Below are 21815 nucleotides of genomic sequence, written 5' to 3' on the forward strand. Positions count from 1 at the left end.
TTATAATGGATAAATTTAACACTGCACAATTTTATTCGTAAAACTGAATGATTTGACATTATCGCACTCACCAGGTGTCATGTCAGTTGATTCAACAAACTCACAAAGACACTTCAGTTGGGTGTAAAACTTTATTTGTCCAAAGTCCATCCAAATTTAACCAAGCATCACAGTCTTAGCTAGACATCAATCCTACGACACCTGCTCTACCACAAGCCGTCAGTGATTACACCCTCATGACCCGGGTAGAACCTCGGCTGAGTCAAGGAGCTGGGCCCCGTTCTCCCAATATGATGGGTAACTAATTACATAGAATATACGGCACAGAAACAGGCCCTTCAGCCCAACCAATCCATGCCGGCATTTATGCTCCACTCGAACCTCCTCCCATCCTTCGATATCTGACACTATCAGCATAATCCTCTATTCCCTTCTCCCTCATGGTCTTGTCTAGCCTCCCCTGAAATGCATCTATATTATTTGCTTAAACCACTCCCTGTGGTAGCGAGTTCCACATTTTCACCATTCTTTGGCTAATGAAGTTACTTCTAAATTCTCTATTGGATTTCTTGGTGGCTATCTTATATTGATGGCCACTAGTTATGCCCTTTGCCACAAGTGGAAACATTCTCTCTGTATCTACTCTATCAAAACCTTTCATAATTTAAAAATACCTCTATTCGGTCACCCCCCCCTCAGCTATCACCTTTCAAGAAAAAAGAAACCCAGCCTGTTCATCCTTTACTGATAAATATAACCTCACATTTCTGGTATCATCCTTGTAAATCTTTGTTGCACCCTCTCTATGCCTCTATAAACCTTTTTATAATATGCTGACCAGAATTATACACAAGCATGCTCCAACGAAGGTTCGATACAAGTTTAGCATTACTTCTCTACTTTTCAATTCTATCCCTCTATAAATAAACCCTCGTGCTTGGTTTGCTTTTTTATGGCCTTATCAACCTGCGTCGCTACTTTTAGTGATTTGTGTACTTGTATTTTTAAGTTCCCTTTGCTCTGCAACCCCATTTAGATACATATTTTCCATGCAATATGTGACCTCCTTATTTTTCTTAACAAAATCTTACACTTATCTGTATTGAAATCATTTACCAATTATATGTCCATTCTGCAAGTTTATTAAAGTCTTGTAATGTGTTGCTGTCATCCTCAGTATTGACTATTCCCTACACCACCCCCCCCCCAATTTTGTGACATCCGCAAATTTATTCCCCTTAACCACCCCACCACCGCCTCCCCCCCCCCCCCCACTTTATATAATTGTTCCTGTGTATAACTCGGGTCTATGTATAACTCGGGTCAGTGAACATGAGAACACGGCAGTAGAACCACAGCTGCTTCAGAGACCCCTCTCATTTCCACTGTCTCAAAGCTGCAGACTGTTCACTCCTTTCTTTCTCCAGTGCCTTCTATCACCTCTCTGTCTCTGTCTTCACCTGATCTTCCTCTTCTGGCCGCTTTGCTCAGAAACATGTTTTCCTGAGGCTTTTGTGTCAGCAAAGCACTTGTGGGGCCACGAGACTGGCTGCCTGTTCGACCTCAGGCTAACTTTGCTTACCCATGATGCTAGTGTTAGCCACTTTCTCATTGTTTAGCACGAAATTCCGGCATAAAAGGAGCATTTATCTTCCAACAGACGTATATACAGAATATTAAACTCCAGTCTAATTATTCTGGGTTATTATCAGCATCAACAAACCCCCTAAAATACCATAATTAACATGGGTCAGGCCTGGGTGTGATTAATTGCAGAATCAGACCACTGCAGTGAAGTGTGAACTCGCTGGTGTCTCAGCAGGTCAGATGGACTGGTGAATCACTTTTCACTGGGGAACGGCCTCTCCCCGGTGTGAAGCCACTCATGTTTCAGAAGGCCGGATGATTGTGTACACGTCTTACCTCAATGAGAGGATTTGAACGGGCTCTCGTCAACGGTCTTTGGAGCTCCTGAAGCTCTTCTCACTGTCGGAACATTTAAACGGTGCCTCCTCGCTGTGAACTCGCTGGTGTCTCACCAGGGTCGCTGACCTCCCAAACCTCTTCCCGCAGTGAGAGCAGCTGAACGGCCTCTCCCCGGTTGATGCATCTTTAGTTCCTCAGTGCTTTTAAAGCTCCTCTTGCATTCGGGGCATTTATAGGGTCTCTCGTCAGTGTGAACTCGCTGGTGCACATGCAGGTAGGATAAATGAGTGAATGCCCTCCCACACACGGAGCAGGAGAACGGTCTCTCCCCGGTGTGAATCTGCTGGTGTGTCAGCAGATTGAATGACTGAGTAATCGCTTCCCACATACTGAGCAGGTGAACGGCCTCTCCCCAGTGTGAATTCGCTGGTGTACCAGCAGGGTGGATGAACAAGTGAATCGCTTCCCACACACGGAGCAGGTGAATGACCTCTCCCCAGTGTGAACTCGCTGGTGTACCAGCAGCGGGGATGAACAAGTGAATCGCTTCCCACACACTGAGCAGATGAACGGCCTCTCCCCAGTGTGAACTCGCTGGTGTACCAGCAGCGCGGATGAACAAGTGAATCGCTTTCCACACACGGAGTAGGTGAACGGCCTCTCCCCAGTGTGAACTCGCTGGTGTACCAGCAGGGTGGATGAACACGTGAATCGCTTCCCACACACGGAGCAGGTGAATGACCTCTCCCCAGTGTGAACTCGCTGGTGTACCAGCAGCGGGGATGAACAAGTGAATCGCTTCCCACACACTGAGCAGATGAACGGCCTCTCCCCAGTGTGAACTCGCTGGTGTACCAGCAGCGCGGATGAACAAGTGAATCGCTTTCCACACACGGAGTAGGTGAACGGCCTCTCCCCAGTGTGAACTCGCTGGTGTACCAGCAGGGCGGATGAACACGTGAATCGCTTCCCACACACGGAGCAGGTGAACGGCCTCTCCCCAGTGTGAACTCGCTGGTGTACCAGCAGCGCGGATGAACAAGTGAATCGCTTTCCACACACGGAGTAGGTGAACGGCCTCTCCCCAGTGTGAACTCGCTGGTGTACCAGCAGGGCGGATGAACACGTGAATCGCTTCCCACACACGGAGCAGGTGAACGGCCTCTCCCCAGTGTGAACTCGCTGGTGTACCAGCAGGGCGGATGAACACGTGAATCGCTTCCCACACACTGAGCAGATGAACGGCCTTTCTGCAGTGTGAACTCGCAGGGTGTACCAGCAGGGCGGATGAATGAGTGAATCGTTTCCCACACACTGAGCAGATGAATGGCCAGTGTGACAGCGCTGGTGCTGTATCGGGTTGCTGGACCATTTAAAGCTCTGCTCACAGTCAGAGCATTGAAAAGGTCTCTCTTCGCTGTGAACCAACTCGTGTGACAACAGATTGTAAGACTGTGTAAACCTTTTCTCACAGTGAGAGCAGGCGAACGGTTTCTCCCCGGTGTGAACTCGCTGGTGTCTCAGCAGTTTCCACGAGTGGTTAAATCCCTTCACACACACGGAGCAGATGAATGGCCATTTTCTGGTGTAACTGTGTTGATGAGTTTTTAGCTGAGACACAGAGTTTACTCTCGTCCCACAGTCCCCACATTGATGGGGTCTCTCCACAGTACGGCTGCACTTGTGTCTCCCCAGGCTGGATGGTCGGCTGAAGGAGTGTCCACAAAGGGATCACGCGTAAGGTTTGTCCGTTCTCAGATTGCTGCTTTCCACTTCCATATGCCGACAATATTCAGGCCCTGACTCTGTCAGATTTTGACGTGATCTTTGCTTCTGCACGTCCTCTCCATGTAATGCCCTGACATTACTAATGACTGTAAGTGCAGGAGAGAATTTCAGAATACACAATTTTCAATCTTACATTTTCTTTATGTTTTGCCCAAAATTGCTCTCCCTCCTCTCTGCACTGAAATCAAGATGTATCACAATCCCACTGTCCCTTTAACAACAACAACTTGTATTTATATAGTGCCTTCAATGTAGTAAATTGTCCCAAGGCATTTTACAGGAGTATTACAACACAAACAATTTGACACTGAGCCACACAAGGAGAAATTAGGATATTTGATGTAGGTTTTAAGAAGCATCTTAAAACAGGAAAGAGAGGTAGAGAAGCAGAGGTTTAGGGAGGGAGTTCCAGAGCTTAGGGCCCAGGCAGCTGAAGGCATGGCCACCAATGGTTGAGTGATTATAATCAGGGATGCTCAAAAGGGCAGAATTAGAGGAGCAGAGACATCTCAGGAGGTTGTGGGGCTGGAGGAGATTACAAAGATAGGGAGGGGTGAGGCCATGGAGAGATTTGAAAATGAGGAGAATTTTGAAATCAAGGTGTTGTTTAACTGGGAGCCAATGTCGGTCAGCGAGCACAGGGGAGATAGGTGAATGGGACTTGGTGCGAGTTCGGACATGGGCAGCCGAGTTTTGGATGACCACAAGTTTACATTGGGTAGAAAGTGGGAGGCCAGCCAAGAGTGAATTGGAATAGTCAAGTCCTGAGGTACCAAAAGCATGCATGTAGGTTACAGCAGCGGATGAGCTGAAGAAGGCGGAGACGGGCGATGTTACAGAGATGGAAATAGGCAGTCCTAGTTAGACTGCGGATATGTGGTCGGCAGCTCATTTCGGGGATAAGTATGGCACCAAGGTTGCGAACAGTGTGGTTCAGCCTCAGACAGATGCCAGGGAGAGGGATGGAGTCAGTGGCTAGGGAACGGAGTTTGTGACGGGGACCGAAAACAATGGCTTTGGTCTTCCCAATATTTAATTGGAGAAAATTTGTGCTCATCCAGGACAAGCAATCTGCCAATTTAGAGGCCATGGAGGGATTGAGAGAAGTGGTAGTGAGGTAGAGCTGGATGTCATCAGTGTACATATGGAAACTGTCGCTTTGGTTTTGGATAATATCACCAAGGGGCAGTATATAAATGAGAATTAGGGGGCCAAGGATAGATCCTTGGGGGATACCATAGGTAACGATGCGGGAGCAGGAATTACATAGGATTACATCGGATATACGACACAGAAGCAGGTCATTTGGCCCCACTAGACCCGGCAGCGTTAATGCTCCACTCGAGAATCCTCCCATCTTTCCTCATCTAAATCTATCTGCATAACCCTCGATTCCCTTCTCCCTCATATGCTTGTCTCGTCTCTCCTTAAATGTATCTATACTATTCACTTCAACCACTCCCTGTGGTAGTGAGTTCCACATTCTCACCACTCTTTGGGTAAAGAAGTTTCTTCTGAATTCCCTATTGGATTTCTTGTTGACTATCTTATATTGATAGCCTCTAGTTATGCTCTTCCCCAGTAGTAGAAACATTCTCTCTCTGACCACTCTATCAAAACCTTTCATAATTTAAAAGACCTCTATTAGGTCACTCCTTGGCCTTTTTCAATAGAAAAGAGACCCAGCCTGTTCATCCTTTCCTGATATGTATACCCTCACATTTCTTGTATCATCCTTGTAAATCTTTTCTGCACCCTCTCCAATGCGTCTATATCCTTTTTATATGGTGACCAGAACTGTATACAGTATTCTAAGTGTGGTCTGACCAAGGTTCAAAACAGGTTCAGCATAACTTCCCTACATTTCAACTCTATACCTCTAGAAATAAACCCGAGTGCTCAGTTTGCCTTTTTATGGCCTTGCTAACCTGTGTCGTAACTTTTAGTGATTGGTGTATTTGTACTCTGAGATCTCTTTGTTCCTCTACCTCACCCAGACTCGCTCCCTTCCAGTAATAAGTGACCTCCCTATTCTTCCCACCAAAATGTAATACCTCACATTTATCTGTGTTGAACTACATTTACCAATTATATTCCCATTCTGCAAGTTTATTAATGTCCTCCTCTAATTTGTTGCAGGCATCCCCAGTATTGACTATTGCTCCCAATTTGGTGTCATCCGCAAATTTAGAAATTGTGTTTTTGATTCCAAAGTCTAAATTGTTAATGTAAATTGTGAACATGTGGTCCCAGCACTGATCCTTGTGTAACACCACTACCCACCTTCTCTCACTGTGGATAGCTACCCTTTACCCCTACTCTCTGCTTTCTGTCTTGAAGCCAGCGAGCTATCCATTCTGCTACTTGTCACCTGACTCTGAAGAGAAGCCATTGCAGGTGATTCTCTGGCTACAATTAGATAAGAATGGAACCAGGCGAGTGCACATCCACCCAGCAGGATGATGGTGGAGAGGCATTGGAGGAGGATGCAGTGGTCAACCGTATCAAAGGCTGCAGACAAGTCAAGAAGGATGAGAAGGGATAGTTTACCTTAGTCACAGTCACAAACAATGTCAGTTGTGACTTTGATGAGAGCTGTTTCAGTACTATGGCAGGGTTGGAAACCTAATTTGATGGATTCAAACATGGAGTTGCGGGAAAGATGGGAATGGTTTGGGAGGTGACAACATGTTGACGAACTTTGGAGAGGAATGGAAGGTTGGTAGTTTGCAAGAATGGAGGAGTCAAGGGTTGTTTTTTTGTGGAGCGGGGTGATGACAGATGTGAGGGAAAAGGGGACTGTACGTGAGGGGAGAGAACCATTAACAATGGCAGCGGACATGGGAGCCAGAAAAGGAAGTTGGGTAGTCAGCATATTGGTGGGAATAGGGTCGAGGCAGCAGCAAGTGGGTCTCATGAACAAGATGAGCGTGGAGAAGTCATGAGGGGAAATTGGAGAGAAACTAGAAAAAGATATGAGTTTAGGGCTAGGGTAGGAGGGAAGTTCAGAGGAAGTTTGGCCCAGTGGGCTAGGGGGAGGAAGGGAAGTGGCAGAGGCGGCTGAACGGATGGTCTCAATCTTTGAGACAAAGAAGGCCATGAGCTCCTCTCACATTGTCGGAGGAGAGGGTGGAGACTGAGGAGAGTGGTTTAAGAAGATGGTTATCCATGGACAATAGAAGCCGGAGTTTATTTTTACATTCCAGAATGACTCTGGAATAGTGTTCCTGGAATTAACCACAAGACAGAGACAGAGACAGGGTCAATGAGTGCAGTGCATTTGATGTAGTCTATGTAGATTTCAGCAAGGCTTTTGATAAGGTCCCACATGGCTGACTGGTCATGGAAGTAAAAGCTCGTCGGATCCAGGGCAAAGTGTCAAGTTGGATCCAAAATTGGCTCAGAGGCAGGAAGCATAGGGTAATGATTGATGGGTGTTTTTGTGACTGGAAGGTTGTTTCCAGTGGGGTTCCGCAAAGCTCAGTACTGGAACCTTGCTTTTTGTGGTATATATCAATGATTTAGAATTGAATGTAGGGGGTATGATTAAGAAGTTTGCAGATGATACAAAAAATTGGCTGTGTGGTTGATAATGAAAAAGAGCATTGTAGACTGCAGGAAGGTATCAATGGACTGGTCAGGTCGGCAGAACAGTGGCAAATGGAATTCAATCCGGAGAAATGTGAGGTGATGCATTTGGGGAAGGCTAACAAGGCAAGGAAATACATAATAAATGGTAGGACACTGAGAAGCGTAGAGGGACTTTGGAGGGCATGTCCACAAATCCCTGAAGGTAGCAGGACAGATAGATAAGGCATACAGGGTACTTGCTTTTATTAGCCGAGGTAGCAACAAGAGCCAGGGAGGTTACACTTGAACTGTATAAAACACTAGTTAGGCCACAGCTAGAGTACTGTGTGCAGTTCTGGTCACCACATTACAGGAACGATGTGATTGCACTAGATTGGGTACAGAGGAGATTTACGAGGATGTTGCCTGGACTGCAGAATTTTAGCTACGAGGAAAGATTGGATAGGCTGGGGTTGTTTTCTTTGGAACAGAGGAGGCTGAGGAGAGACCTTATTGAGGTGTATAAAATTATGAGGGGCCTAGATAGAGTGGATAGGAAGGACCTATTTCCCTTAGCAGAGGCGTCAACAACCAGGGGGCATAGATTTAAAGTAATTGGTAGGAGGTTTAGAGGAGTTTTGAGGGGAAGTGTTTTCACCCAGAGGATGGTGGGGGTCTGGAACTCACTGCCTGAAAGGGTGGTAGAGGCAGAAACCCTCTTCACTTCTAAATGGTACTTGGATGTGCACTTGAAGTGCAGTAATATGGACCAAGAGCTGGAAAGTGGGATTAGGCTGGATAACTGCTTGTCGGCCGGCACGGACATGATGGGCTGAATGGCCTCCTTCCGTGCCGTAAATTTCTATATAATGATCATGAGGCAGTTTAAAAAAACAGTCCCTGACAAGAGATTGCTGGATGCTGACACTCGTTGCTCACAAAGATAGCATGTCCCATTCCTCAGGCTGTAGGAATTCACAGAACAATGGCAATGTATCTTGGAGCAGAGACGGTTAAGTGGAGATGTGATAGAGGTGCTTTTTTTTTTTTTTAGAGCAAACAAGGAGAAAATATTGTCAGTGGAAGGATGGCTGGTAATGAGAAGACACAGATTTTAGATAATTGGCAAAGGAATCCAGAGGGGGAATGAAGAGACAGTTTTTACGCAGTGAGTTTTTATGTTTTGGATTGCACTGCCTGAATGGTTGGCAGAAGCAGATTCAATATTAACTTTCAAAAGGGAATTGGATATATAGTTGAAAGCAGAAATTTGCGGGGCTGTGAGGAAAGAGCAGGGGAGCGGGACTAATTGCGTAGCTCTTTCAGAGAGCTGGCATCAGCATGATGGGCCGAAAGGCATCCTACTGTGCTCTGATTCTGTAACATCAGCTCCTCTCTGCACACTAGCACGGAGAAAACATGGAAGAATCTTTAAATCCAGCCCACTTATTGGGGACTCTTAACATTAACAAGCCCCAGTTGCCTGAATGTGTTCAGTCCTGGATGTGTTTAAAAGCACTGGAAATAATGCAATTGAACCACTGCAGTCATGATGTGGAAATTCTGGTGTGTCAGCAGGTGAGATACCCCAATGAATCCCTTTCCACACACCGAGGTTGACTTGAATGATCCAGGGTCCAAGGGTTTTGGACATCAGGTAATCAAGCTCACAAGAACACAGATTGTGATAATTCCCTCAGTCTGCAGAATAGAAGTACAGTGGCTTCACAGGCGATCTTCTGGAGTCTGTTCCAACTGACAACGGCTTAAATTCAGTGAATGGGATTGTTTGGACCTATCCGTTGACCGTCTCCTGAACTCCTGTTAATTCTGGGAGTTTTGTCCATCTGTGACCAGACTATAACCACAAGCCCGTCTGGTTATCGCACCTATACGGTCCCTGAGATTATTATTAGATTCACACCCAGACACTGGGCCTTTACTTGTCTAGCACTTCATCCCATAACATGGGTCCAGGGGCTCAGTAATGTTTCATTCCTCAGAAAATCATCATCATCATAAGCAGTCCCTCGGGGTCGATGATGACTTGCTTCCAGACCAAAAATGAGCACCCAGGTGACCGATGAACTCATTTTAAATGGTTTAAACATTTTAAAATGCCTGTGCCTGAATTCTTTTAATGTGAGCTGGTCGTTGCACACCAGCCACCACACGGACTGGACGGAGCAAGGTCTTGGTCCAGTGGTAAGGGGATCCAAGACAACTGGAGACCAGGCTCTGCCACATGTGCCAATAAATACACACAATCTCAAACATACTCCTACTGTCCTCCTTCCTCCCTCCTTCCACAGGGCCCCTCTCTATCTCTATATCCCTGGATCATTCCACAGGGTCCCTCTCTATCTCTATATCCCTGGATCCTTCCACATGACCCCTCTCGATCTCTATAACCTTGGATCTTTCCACAGGAACCCTCTCTGTCTCTATATCCCTGGATCCTTCGACAGGGCCCCTCTCTATCTCTATATCCGTGGATATTTCCACATGACCCCTCTCTATCTCTATATCCCTGGATCATTCCTCAGGACCCCTCTCTATCTCTATATCCCTGGATCCTTCCACAGGGCCCCTCTCTATCTCTATATCCCTGGATCTTTCCACAGGACCCCTCTCTATCTCTGTATCCCTGGATCATTCCACAGGACCCCTCTCTATCTCTATATCCCTGGATCATTCCACAGGACCCCTCTCTATCTCTATATCCCTGGATCTTTCCACAGGGCCCCTCTCTCTCCATATCCCGGGATCCTTCCACAGGGCCCCTCTCTATCTCTATATCCCTGGATCTTTCCACAGGACCCCTCTCTATCTCTATATCCCGGGATCGTTCCACAGTGCCCCTCTCTATCTCTATATCCCTGGATCCTCCCACAGGGCCCCTCTCTATCTCTATATCCCTGGATCTTCCCACAGGACCCATCTCTATCTCTATATCCCTGGATACCATTAACTAACAATATTATCGATCTCAGTCTTGAAAGCTCCAATTATCCCAGCATTCACAGCCTTTTGGGGAGATAATTCCAGTTTTTTTTTTTTTTTTTTTACAGCCTTTTATATGAAAAAGTGTTTCCTGATTTCCCTCCTAAATGGCCTAGCTCTAATTTTAAGATTATTTCCCTTCATGATAAAATAGTTTCTCCATATCTAACCTATCGAATCCTTTTAAATTTAAACATGCTAATCTGTAGCTCAATGTTTTTATTTACTTGATATTGGCACTAATGTGGATCAGAACTGTGCCCCCTATATTCTAGGAAAAGGCAAGGTTTCTGGGAGATATGACTATGTTGAACTGAGGACTGTACACAGCTGGGTTATATCATTGTGTTGTAATCAATACTCCTATCACAGTGTCCTGACCTAACTCTCATTACTTTCCACAACTTCAAACCATTAGCTTCCTCTTACAACCAGGCTTTAAAAAACCCAAGCTCGGTGGCACCAATTACTTCCTGATTTATTTTGCTTTCTAATGTTTTTAACCATCCTTTGTTCCTGTGTATCTCAAACCATGAATTTCTCAACAAGAAAAAATTAGCTTGTTAGCTGTAGTTAAAGCTTTGATACTTAACTCACTCCAACTGTTTTTTTTTAAACTTTGTTTTAAAATGAGAGGACCTGCTCATACTTTTTTTTAAAAAAGTGAAAATTAGTGGCAATAATTTGTAATCATGGGTCAGATATTTGAAGTGTTTTACGTCTCTTGTTTTCTCATCCCTATAAATAGTTTCAGAACTTGTTAACGTGAAGTATTACCATGAAGGAACACAGTGCTAAGTTGTTTATACTGTTGGTTGCTAATCCAAAGCTGCAATTATCTTGCAGCTCCGATAACTTCATTTATTTAATATCATCAGAACAAGTAAAGCACAACGACATACTGCTCAGCTTAACAGAAGCTCAACATATTTCTGGTGCCATAAATATAAGATAGTCACTAATAAATCCAGGAGGAAACTCAGGAGAAACTTCTTTACTCAGAGAGTGGTTAGAATGTGGAACTCACTACCACAAAGAGTCGTTGAGGTGAATAGCACAGATGCATTTAAGGGGAAGCCAGATAAACACAAGGGACAAAGCTATACAAAGTTATTTTCATCGGGTTAATTAAAGTAGGGTCAAAAGAGGTTCGAGTGGAGCATAAACACCAGCATAGACTGGTTGGGCCGAATGGCCTGTTTCTGTGCTGTATATTCTATGTAATAGCATGAAAAGTCAAATAAAGGGAATTATCAGCACAACAGTTTGAAAGATTATCAGCAGTACAAGAATTTATAAAACATTCATCCGTTCCATGTTCATGTGGGCCCAGCTTTCTGCAGGGCCCTGTGTTACAGAACAGTGTGAACTCGCTGGTGTGTCAGCAGAGTCAAGGACCGAGGGAATTCTTTCCCACACACAGAGCAGGTGAACAGTCTCTTTCCCGCTCTCTCCAGCTGGTGTCTCTTCAGCTCCTGGGACCGTTTAAACTTTTTTCCCAATGCCCGAACGTTTCACTGGCCTGTTCCCAGTGTGAACTCGCTGGTGTGTCCGCAGGTGGGTCGGCCGAGTGAATCACTTCCCACACACAGAGCAGATGAACGGCCTCTCCCCAGTGTGAACTCGCTGGTGTGTCAGCAGAGTCGAGGACTGAGTGAAGCTCTTCCCACACACAGAGCAGGTGAACGGCCTCTCCTCAGTGTGAACTCGCTGGTGTGTCAGCAGAGTCGAGGATCGAGTAAATCCCTTCCCACACACGGAGCAGTGAAATAGTCTGTCCCCACTGTGATCACGCTTGTGTACCATCAGATTCCCAAAGCTTTTAAAGCTCTTCCCACAGTCAGAACATTTAAAAGGTCTCTCATCGGTGTGAACAAGCTGGTGTCCTTTCAGATTCCCGGAGCTTTTAAAGCTCTCCCCACAAACAGAACATGTGAACGGCCCCTCATCAGTGTGAACTCGCTGGTGTCCCTTCAGATCCCCAGAGCTTTTAAAGCTCTTCCCACAGTCAGAACATGTAAATGGTCTCTTATCAGTATGAGTTCACCGGTGTGTCATCAGGTGGGGTGTCCGAGTGAATCTCTTCTCACACACGGATCAGGTGAACGGCCTCTCCCCAGTGTGAGCACGCTGGTGTGTCAGCAGGGTGGAGGAGAGACTGAATCTCTTTTCACACACGGAGCAGGTGAATGGCCTCTCCCCAGTGTGAGCACGCTGGTGTGTCAGCAGGGTGGAGGAGAGACTGAATCTCTTCTCACACACGGAGCAGGTGAACGGCCTCTCCCCAGTGTGAGCACGCTGGTGTGTCAGCAGGGTGGAGGAGAGACTGAATCTCTTCTCACACACGGAGCAGGTGAATGGCCTCTCCCCAGTGTGAGCACGCTGGTGTGTCAGCAGGTTCCCGAAGCTTTTAAAGCTCTTGACACAGTCAGAACATTTAAATGGTCTCTCGTCAGTGTGAACATTCTGGTGTGTCAGCAGGCTGGATGACTGTTTGAATCCCTTCCCACACATGGAGCAGGTGAACGGTCTCTGTCCAGCTCCCTCCAGCTGGAATTGCTTCAGCTCCTGAGACCTTTTAAAGCTTTTCCCACAGTCAGAATGTTTCACCGGCATGTCCCCCACCATGAACTCACAGGTGCCTCAGCAGGTGGGATGACTGAATGAACTCCTTCCCGCACACGGAGCAGGTGAACAGAATCTCTCCTATTCTCTCCAGCTGATGTCCCTTCAGATCCTGGGAACTTTTAAATCTCATTCCAAAGTCAGACCATTTAATTGGTTTCTCATCACTGTGCATAAACTGGTGTCTCAGGAGGGTGGAAGAATAAGTGAATCGCTTCAAAAACACGAAGCAGGTCAACCGACCCTCATCAGAGTGGACATGCTGGTGTCTCAGCAGCACGGATGGTGCAATTAATCCCTTCCCACTAATGGAGCGGGTTAACGGTCCCTCCCTACTGCAAATTCACTGGTGTTAATCGCAGCGGATGATCGAGTGAATCCCATCCCTCACACAAGCAGGTGAATAGGCTCCCCCAGTGTCTCGGCGCTGGTGTCTCTTTGGGTACTTGTAGATTTTGAAGGCCTTCCCACACTCAGATTTAAAAAGTCTGTCATGAGTGTGAACTCGCTAATATGCCAGATGATTCGAGGACCGATTGAATTAGGTCCTGATGAATCGTGTGACTCTGTCAGATCTTGACGTGATGTTTGTTTTGAGTTTACAGTTGGTAAATGCTCCTCTTCTAAAACCCTGTAAAAGGAGTGCAGATAAAATTCAATACAGTGAGGTGGTCCATTTTTGGTCGGAAGAATGAGAGACAATACATTCCAAATGGTACAATGTTAACAGGATGGAAGAAGAGAGAGATCTGCGGATGCCTGTGCAAAATTCTTTGGAGGTGGCAGGACAGGTTAACAAAGCCAGGAATTGATGCTAAATCTATATAAAACACTACTGCATCTCGCTCTCCAACCAGTATTGTGTTCTGAGTACTGGTGAGGGCGAGGAATATAGCCAGGGCCAAATCCATGTCACCACGAGTGGCTCAGCTGTACAGCGGGGGAGGGAGGAAGGAGGAAGATAGGAAAAGCAATAGTGGTAGGGACTTCGATAGTCAGGGGAGCAGACAGGTGTTTCTGCGGCCACAGATGTGACTCCAGGATGGTATGTTGCCTCCCTGGTGTTAGGGTTAAGTATGTCACTGAATGGTTGCAGAACATTGTGAGGAGGGAGGGTGAACAGCCAGAGGTCGTGGTCCAAGTTGGTACCAACGACAGAGGTAGAAACTGGATGAGATCCTGCAGGCATTATAGGGAGTTAGGAAAGAGATTAAAAAGCAGGACCTCAAAAGTAGTAATCTCCAGATTACTGCCGGTGCCATGCGCGAGCGAGTATTGAAATAGTAGGATAGAGCCGATGAATGCATGGCTGGAGAGATGCTTCAGATTCCTGGGGCATTAGGACCGTTTATGTGGGAGGTGGGACTTTGTACAGGCCGGACGGGTTGCACCTCAACAGAGCCGGCACCAATATCCCTGCGGGGAGGTTTGGTAGTGCTATTGGGGAGGGTTTAAACTAAGTTGGCAGGAGGATGGACACCAGGATGTAAAATTATAAAGGAAAAACAAAGGGCACAAAGGATTGGGAGAGACGGATAGCACCAAAGCAAGAAATAGTAAGGTATTAGGTGGGGTCAGACTAAGAGAGAACACAGAATGGTCTAAGATGGGTTTATGGTGTATGTATGTAAACACATGAAGCATAGTAAACAAGGCTGGTGAGCTGCAGGGAATATGCTGTCATGGCAATAACGGAGACCTGGTTCAAAAAGGGCAGGATTGGGTATTAAATATTCCTGGATATAGGAGTTCAGGAAAGATAGGGAAGGACAGATAGGAGGTGATGTGGCAGTATTGGTTAAGGAGAATGTTACAATGCTGGAGAGAGAGGATGTCCTGGAGGGGTCAAGGACAGAATCTATATGGCTATGGTTAAGAAATAATAGAGGTTACGCAATAGATGTATTGTAAAGGCCACCAACTAGAGGGAAAAATATGGGACATGATGTACACCAGCACGGACACGATAGGACAGATAGCCCCATTCTGTGTCGTCATTTTTCTAGATTCTAAGGTTTATAAAAACATAAGAAATAGGAGCAGGAGTAGGCCATAGGGCCCCTCGAACCTGCTCCGCCATTTAATACAAACATGGCTGATCTGATCAAGGACTCGGGTCCACTTCCCTGCCCGTTCTCCATAACCCCTTATCATTTAAGAAACTGTCTATTTCTGTCTTAAATTTATTCAATGCCCCAGCTTCCACAGCTCTCTGAGGCAGAGAATTCCACAGATCCACAACCCTCTGAGAAGAAATTTCTCCTCATCTCAGGTTTAAATGGGTGGCCCCTTATTCTAAGATTATGCCCTCTAGTTCTAGTTCCCCCTATCAGTGGAAACATCCTCTCTGCATCCACCTTGTCAAGCTCCCTCATAATTTTATATGATTCGATAAGATCACCTCTCATTCTTCTGAACTCCAATGAGTAGAGGCCCAACCTACTCAACCTTTCCTCATAAGTCAACCCCCTCTTCTCCAGAATCAACCTTGTGAACCTTCTCTGAACTGCCTCCAAAGCAAGTATATCCTTTTGTAAATATGGAAGCCAAAACTGCACGCAGTATTCTAGGTGTGGCCTCACCAATACTCTGTACAACTGTAGCAAGGCTTCCCTGCTTTTATACTCCATCCCCTTTGCAATAAAGGCCAAGATTCCATTGGCTTTCCTGATCACTTGCTGTACCTACATATTAACCTTTTGTGTTTCATGCACAAGTGCCCCCAGGTCCCGCTGTTGCAGCACTTTGCAATCTTTCTCCATTTAAATCATAACTTGCTCTTTGATTTTTCTTGCCAAAGTGCATGATCTCACACTTTCCAACATTATGGGGGAGCAAATTTGCAGAGAGATGCAAGAACTACAGCGGCACTCAGATTCCCCACACCAGGTGTGTAGGACGATTCTATAGTAAGTTATCAGCATCCAGACACAACCCAAACCCAGCACTGGTCCATGAATGGGAACACCCGATTGGCACAGTCCTCCCATGGGACTACCTGTAAAACTCTGAATCGCGTCCTGGAATCTAACCACAGGTATCTGGGCTGTACAACAATTGTTCTCAGTCCATTGAAACCGAGTTGAGGGCCTGTGTCATTAACAGAATGTCACAGTGACCAGATGCTGATGTATATGAGCGAGCGACAATGTATCTCTCGATCACCAGCCACAGGATTCTGGAGAATTCAACACATCGAAACAAAATAACCCATTTTTGAAATGTCTCCTTTCACACTCCTCCCCCGCTGCCTGCAATAGATACACTTTGCGACACTCCTCAGTCAGGTTGTGTTTCCACTGTTCACTGTCCAAGAACAGACACTGTGAGATTGGAACTGAATCAGGAACATTCACTACTAATTTGGGGGAAGAAAGCAGCACTGATTTGAAAGAGCGAGGTGATTTACTTTCTCTGTTACCTTACACTGTACACTCAGCCCAAGAATGGCCTCCCCCTTCCACCACTCACTCCATGTTCCACAACTAGTTCCTGCTCCACTCTGCCCCTTACAAACAGCCCACGACTGCCGCTGAACTTACCCCGACACAAAGCCCATCTGTGGACACAGTCCCAATGCGATGAGCTGCTGGAAGGAGGCTGCTGTTTGCTCCCTTACTCGGGCCCGGGATATCTGCACTCCCTGATGTGTTCAACGATCATTAGCCGAGCACAGAGGAAACGGCAGCCGCTGACAGAGCTGAAGGAGGGGAGCTCGCCTGGGCCCTTCCCGTCGGTTTAAACACTGTGTGGGGAGGGGAGGAGCAGCATGTATTTAGCGCATGCTCAGACCATCTTTTTGTCACAAATTAAATTAGGAAAAATGGGATTGTTTCACAAGTTGCTTTTATCACTCATAGGGCCCAAGTTTCCACATGATTTGCACCTGATTTTTAGGAGCAACTGGTGGAGAACGGACTATCTTAGAAATCGCAATTCTCCACATTTTTTTTTCTGCAGTTCTAGTCAGGTAGAACAGTTCTACTTTGGAACAGAATTTTTTTCTTCAAAAGGGGGCGTGTCCGGCCACTGACGCCTGATTTCAAAGTTTCCACAGTGAAAACATACTCCAAACTAAGTTAGAATGGAGCAAGTGAAGATTTTTGTAGAACTGAAAAAATCTGTTCTACACATTAAAAAATCAGGCGCAGGTTACAAATTAGGCGTCCAGAACGAGGTGGGGGGGGGGGGGGAAGGGAAGTCATTAAATTCTACAATAAATCCTTATTTATACTTCTACAAATATTATACAAATAAATCCAACCTGAATAAACATTTATAAGCAAAGAAAAGATTAAATAAACCATCTTCCTACCTGTGTGAAGGCACAGAGAATGCTGCAGTCAGCCTGAGGCGCCCGTTCTTCCCGCGGGGGGGGGGGGGGGGGGGAGGAGAGGAGGCGCCCGTTCTTTCCCACGGGGGGGCGGGGGGAGGAGGCGCCCGTTCTTCCCGCAGGGGGCGAGGAGGCGCCCATTCTTCCCGTGGGGGGGGGAGGAGGCGGCGCCCGTTCTTCCCGCGGGTGGGGGGGGGAGGCAGTGAGAAGGCTGCAAGTGCTGATGTGCTGATGGCAATGTGCGTTTTTTAAAAAAATGTTCAAAAATTAAACAGCGACAAAGAACTACAAAAATGGCCGAGTGCCAATGTTTTTTTCACACTGCGCGTGCGCGAACGCTCCAACACACAGCATTGCCGGCAGGGAAAAAACTAATTGAAATAGTACCTGCCCCCTCCCACTTACAAAATCGGCGCGAGTGTAGGCTCCGCCCCCCTGGGCACCGCGCCAGGCAGACAAAGAGCTGCAGAACGCTCCAGAATCGCGATTTTTTTTTAGGCACCGTTTTAGGCGCGAAAAACGGGCGCCCAGCTCGGAGGGGCCCCCGTTTTTTATCGTGTGGAAACTTGGGCCCATTAAATGGACCACATTGAGAGCATGTTAGTTATCATCCGAATTACTGAATAAACAATTGTGTGAGCCTGACACTGGAGTAAGAGTGACTAACCTGTTCTATTCGTTCCGTCAGTCTCTGGTGTGTGAGTGTTTCCCTGTCAGTTTCTAATAGGCGGATGTGGGTTTTACTTGCATATTATTGTTCAGATACGTGGATGTGGGTTTCATACTGTACCGGTCAGTTTCTGTGATGTGAATGTGGGTTTTATTCTGTACCTGTCAGTTTCTGGTATGTGAGTGTGGGTTTTATTCGGAACCTGTCATTTTCTAGTATCTGAGTGGGATTTATTCTGTATCTGTCAGTTTCTGGTATGTGTGCGTTGGTTTTATTCTGTATCTGTCAGCTTCTGGTATGTGAGAGTGTGTTTTATCCTATATCTGTGATTTTTTTTCTCTCATTATATTGGATGAATGCGATTCAGAAATATTTTGAGTAGAGACGAGCTATTAGTACATAATATAAACCATATGTGTCTGTGGTACAGTGAGTGAGTGTGGGATTCATTCTGTATCTGTCATAAATGCAAGTGTTTGTTGTTGCTGTAGAAATGAAGCTTTTCAGTTACTTATGGTGGCTAACATTTACGCAGAAGAAAATGTCAGAAGCAGCCTCGTGGATAACCATCAGGAAAGTGCTGTTACTGGTGAGATCACGATGTGCTCGATACAAACTTGGCTAATAACTCTAGAGGTGATGGAAAAGAAAGCAACATTTGAGCGAGATGAGAAAACATAATCAGCACAAGGAACCCAATCAGAGAGCTGGTGGGCAAGAAGCAGTGAGCTCCTGTTTACTGCCCGATGCTATTTCCAAAACAATGGGGAAGAACAGTCCCTGGATCTGGGAACTTGAGGAGGCCTTTCAGCACATGGAACCTGGAGGCAAATCATACCTTCGAGCCTGTTACATAAGGAACAGGAGGAGGCCATTCAGTCCCTTCGAGCTTGTTACATAAGGAACAGGAGGAGGCCATTCAGTCCCTTCGAGCCTGTTACATAAGGAACAAGAGGAGGCCATTCAGTCCCTCGAGCCTGTTACATAAGTAACAGGAGGTGGGCATTCAGCACCTCAGCCTTGCTATAAAGGAATTGGTGGAGGCGATGCATCGACTGGATACTGTTACACAGGAATAGGGAGGCCATCCATCCTCTGGAGCCTTTCACTCGGAACAGGGGTAGGCCATTCAGACCCTCAAGCATGTTATGTAGGAACTGGAGGAGGCCATTCAGCCCACCGGCAATGTTATAGGAACTGGAAGAGGCCAATAAGCCAGTCGCACATGTTATATTGGAACTGGAAGAGGCCACTCATCCCATCTAACTTATTACACAGGAACAGGAGGTGGCTGTTCAGCACCGAATGTTGTTAGACAGGAACAGGATGAGGCCATTCTTCCCCTTGAGCCTGTTACATTGGATCAGGAGGATGCCATTCAGCCCTTCCATTCTGTTATGTGGGAAGAAGAAGAGTCCATTCAGCCTCTCTAACATTAGAAACACAAGCAAACCACTCAGCCTTTGATTCTGTGACATGGGAACAGCAGGACATTTTTCATCCCCTCGAGCTTCTTACATTAGGAACAGGAGAAGACCACTCAGTCCCTCGGGTCTGTTACATAGGAATAGGAGTAAGCCAATTCCACCCCTCGGAACTGTTAACCAGGAACAGGAGGTGACCATTCATCCCCTCAAGCCTGTTACAGAGGAATTGGAGGAGGCCATTCAGCCCCTCCTGCATGTTATATAGGAGCAGGAGGAGGCCATTCAGCTCTTCGAGCTTATTATATTAGGAACTGGAGAAAGCCATTCAGCTCCTCAAGCCTATTACATTAGGAACTGGAGAGGGTCATTCAGCTCCTCGAGCCTATTACATTAGGAACTGGAGCGGGTCATTCAGTTGCTCGAGCCTATTACATTAGGAACTGGAGAGGGCCATTCAGCTCCTCGAGCCTATTACGTTAGGAACTGGAGAGGGCCATTCAGCTCCTCGAGCCTATTACATTAGGAACTGGTGCGGGTCATTCAGTTGCTCGAGCCTATTACATTAGGAACTGGAGAGGGCCATTCAGCTCCTCGAGCTGATTATATTAGGAACTGGAGAGGGCTATTCAGCAACTGGATTTAAAAAACAATAGGATGATGCAATTCTGCCCCTTGGGTCTGTTACATTAGGAATAGGACAAAGGCAATCATCCCCATGGGATTGTTTCATGGGAACAGGAGGAGGCCATTCAGCCCCTCAAGCTTGTTACATAGGAACTGGAGGAGGCTATTCAGCCCCTGGAACCTGTTACATCAGAACTAAAGGAGGCCATTCATCCCATTCTAGCCTGATACATAGGTACAGGAGGAGATCATTCTGCCCCTAGAGGTGGTACATATGAACAGGAGGAGGCCAATAAGCCCCTCGTGTTTATAACATTAGGAACACGAGAAGGCCACTCAGTATCTCCAGTCTGTTAAATTAGGAACAGGAGACGGTTATCAGCCCCCTCGGGCCTGTTACACAGGAATAGGAGGCGGCCATTCAGCACCACATACATGTTTAATTTGGATAACCTGTCTTTGTACCCGCACATTGTGATAGGTACCGTACCTACTGTGTGTGAGAAGGAGCTGGTTGCACTGTTCCTTATGTCTCAGGTGGAGGAAACTTCACATTTGTTCTGGTTCCTTCAATTCCTTGCCTGTAGGAGAATAAGGTACCTCTGATCATTCAAGAACAGGAGAGGTAGAAAAGACTAAAGTGATGAATGTAATCGTTCAATTAATATTCATTATGAACATTCACAAAGGGAAGCCAGCGATACAAACAGTGTCAGAGTCTGACTCCACTGCAGTACTGAGCTTCTGCACACCAAGTGTGTTGGGCAGATTTACAGCAATTTACTGACATCCAGACACAACCCAACCCCTGCTTCAGGAATGGGACTACCCGATGGAGCACGGACTTTTACACAGCTCAGATTGCTGCTCCCCTCTCCCAGGGCACTAACCGTTCAACCAGAAACAAAGAGCCGCTGTTTAAAACGTGTCCTTCACATTTCTCACCCGGTGCCTGCAATAGATGCTCCTTGTATAAATCCTCAGTGTCCGGCTCTGCTTCCACTGCTCGCTGTCCAATGACAACAAACACGATGAGACTGGAACTAAAGCAGGAACGTTCACTACTGGTTTGCAGGGAGAAAGCAGCAATGATTGTAAACAGCAGATCCTTCCCATTCTGTCTCCCTTACCCGGGACACACGCTGTCCACACACAGCCCGAGAATGGCCTCTCCCTTCCCCCACTCACTCCACGCACTGAGACCAGTTCTTGCTCCACTCCGCCTGTTACACACAGACCCCGACTCCCCCTGAACTTCCCCCGGACTCAGTGCCGATCTCTGAGCCCATCTGATGACACGCTCCCAAAGCGATGTGCTGCTGTAAGGAGGCTGCTGCTCGCTGCCTTACCCCGAGACCGCGGTATCTCCATTCCCGGCTGTTTAAACCATCTTCTTCCGCTCACTGAGTGAATGGCGCGCACAGGCTGGGCTGGGGGAGGGGAAGGCGCATGCGCTCTTCTGCTCACTGGTTCGGGGCTTAATCGCGCATGCGCAGCTCTGCAATAATTCAGCCTTCAAAAAGCAAAGTGCACTTTTCTCGATTTACTTTTATCAGAATCTGAGCAAAGGAACTGGGCCTGGGGGGCAAGGACAGAGAATGTTTAAAGCTGGGGGCCTTGGCCCTTTGAGATGCTCAATTTGTGATCATTCCGTGCAGGGTTTTTTTCTCTTCGTGAGCCCGTCCTCACAAAGCAATCCTGCAGAAACATCGGAGGGACGGGGGAGTAGGAGTGTTTGCTGGAACTGTGCAGGAGTTAATATCTGACAGAAACTGTCCCAGATTAATTTAATCAGAGTGAAACACTCGGTCACTGAGAGTAATACCGAACGGCCCTGAGCTGCAAGATT

At 46.7% G+C, this 21815-nt stretch overlaps 1 protein-coding gene and 1 pseudogene across 1 annotated transcript in view; one reads left to right on the forward strand and one right to left on the reverse strand.

Annotated features, from left to right (window-relative positions):
• The window catches only part of LOC139254085 (zinc finger protein 271-like), a gene marked incomplete at its 3' end in the record, with an annotated part of 222481 nt that overhangs the window by 151402 nt on the left and 49264 nt on the right, over nucleotides 1-21815 (forward strand). The gene's annotated exons all lie outside the window — the stretch shown is intronic.
• LOC139254080 (zinc finger and SCAN domain-containing protein 2-like) lies at nucleotides 11087-21400 on the reverse strand (annotated as a pseudogene).

The sequence above is a fragment of the Pristiophorus japonicus genome, unplaced genomic scaffold (genome assembly GCF_044704955.1).
Source record: "Pristiophorus japonicus isolate sPriJap1 unplaced genomic scaffold, sPriJap1.hap1 HAP1_SCAFFOLD_532, whole genome shotgun sequence".
NCBI classification, from domain to species: domain Eukaryota; kingdom Metazoa; phylum Chordata; class Chondrichthyes; family Pristiophoridae; genus Pristiophorus; species Pristiophorus japonicus.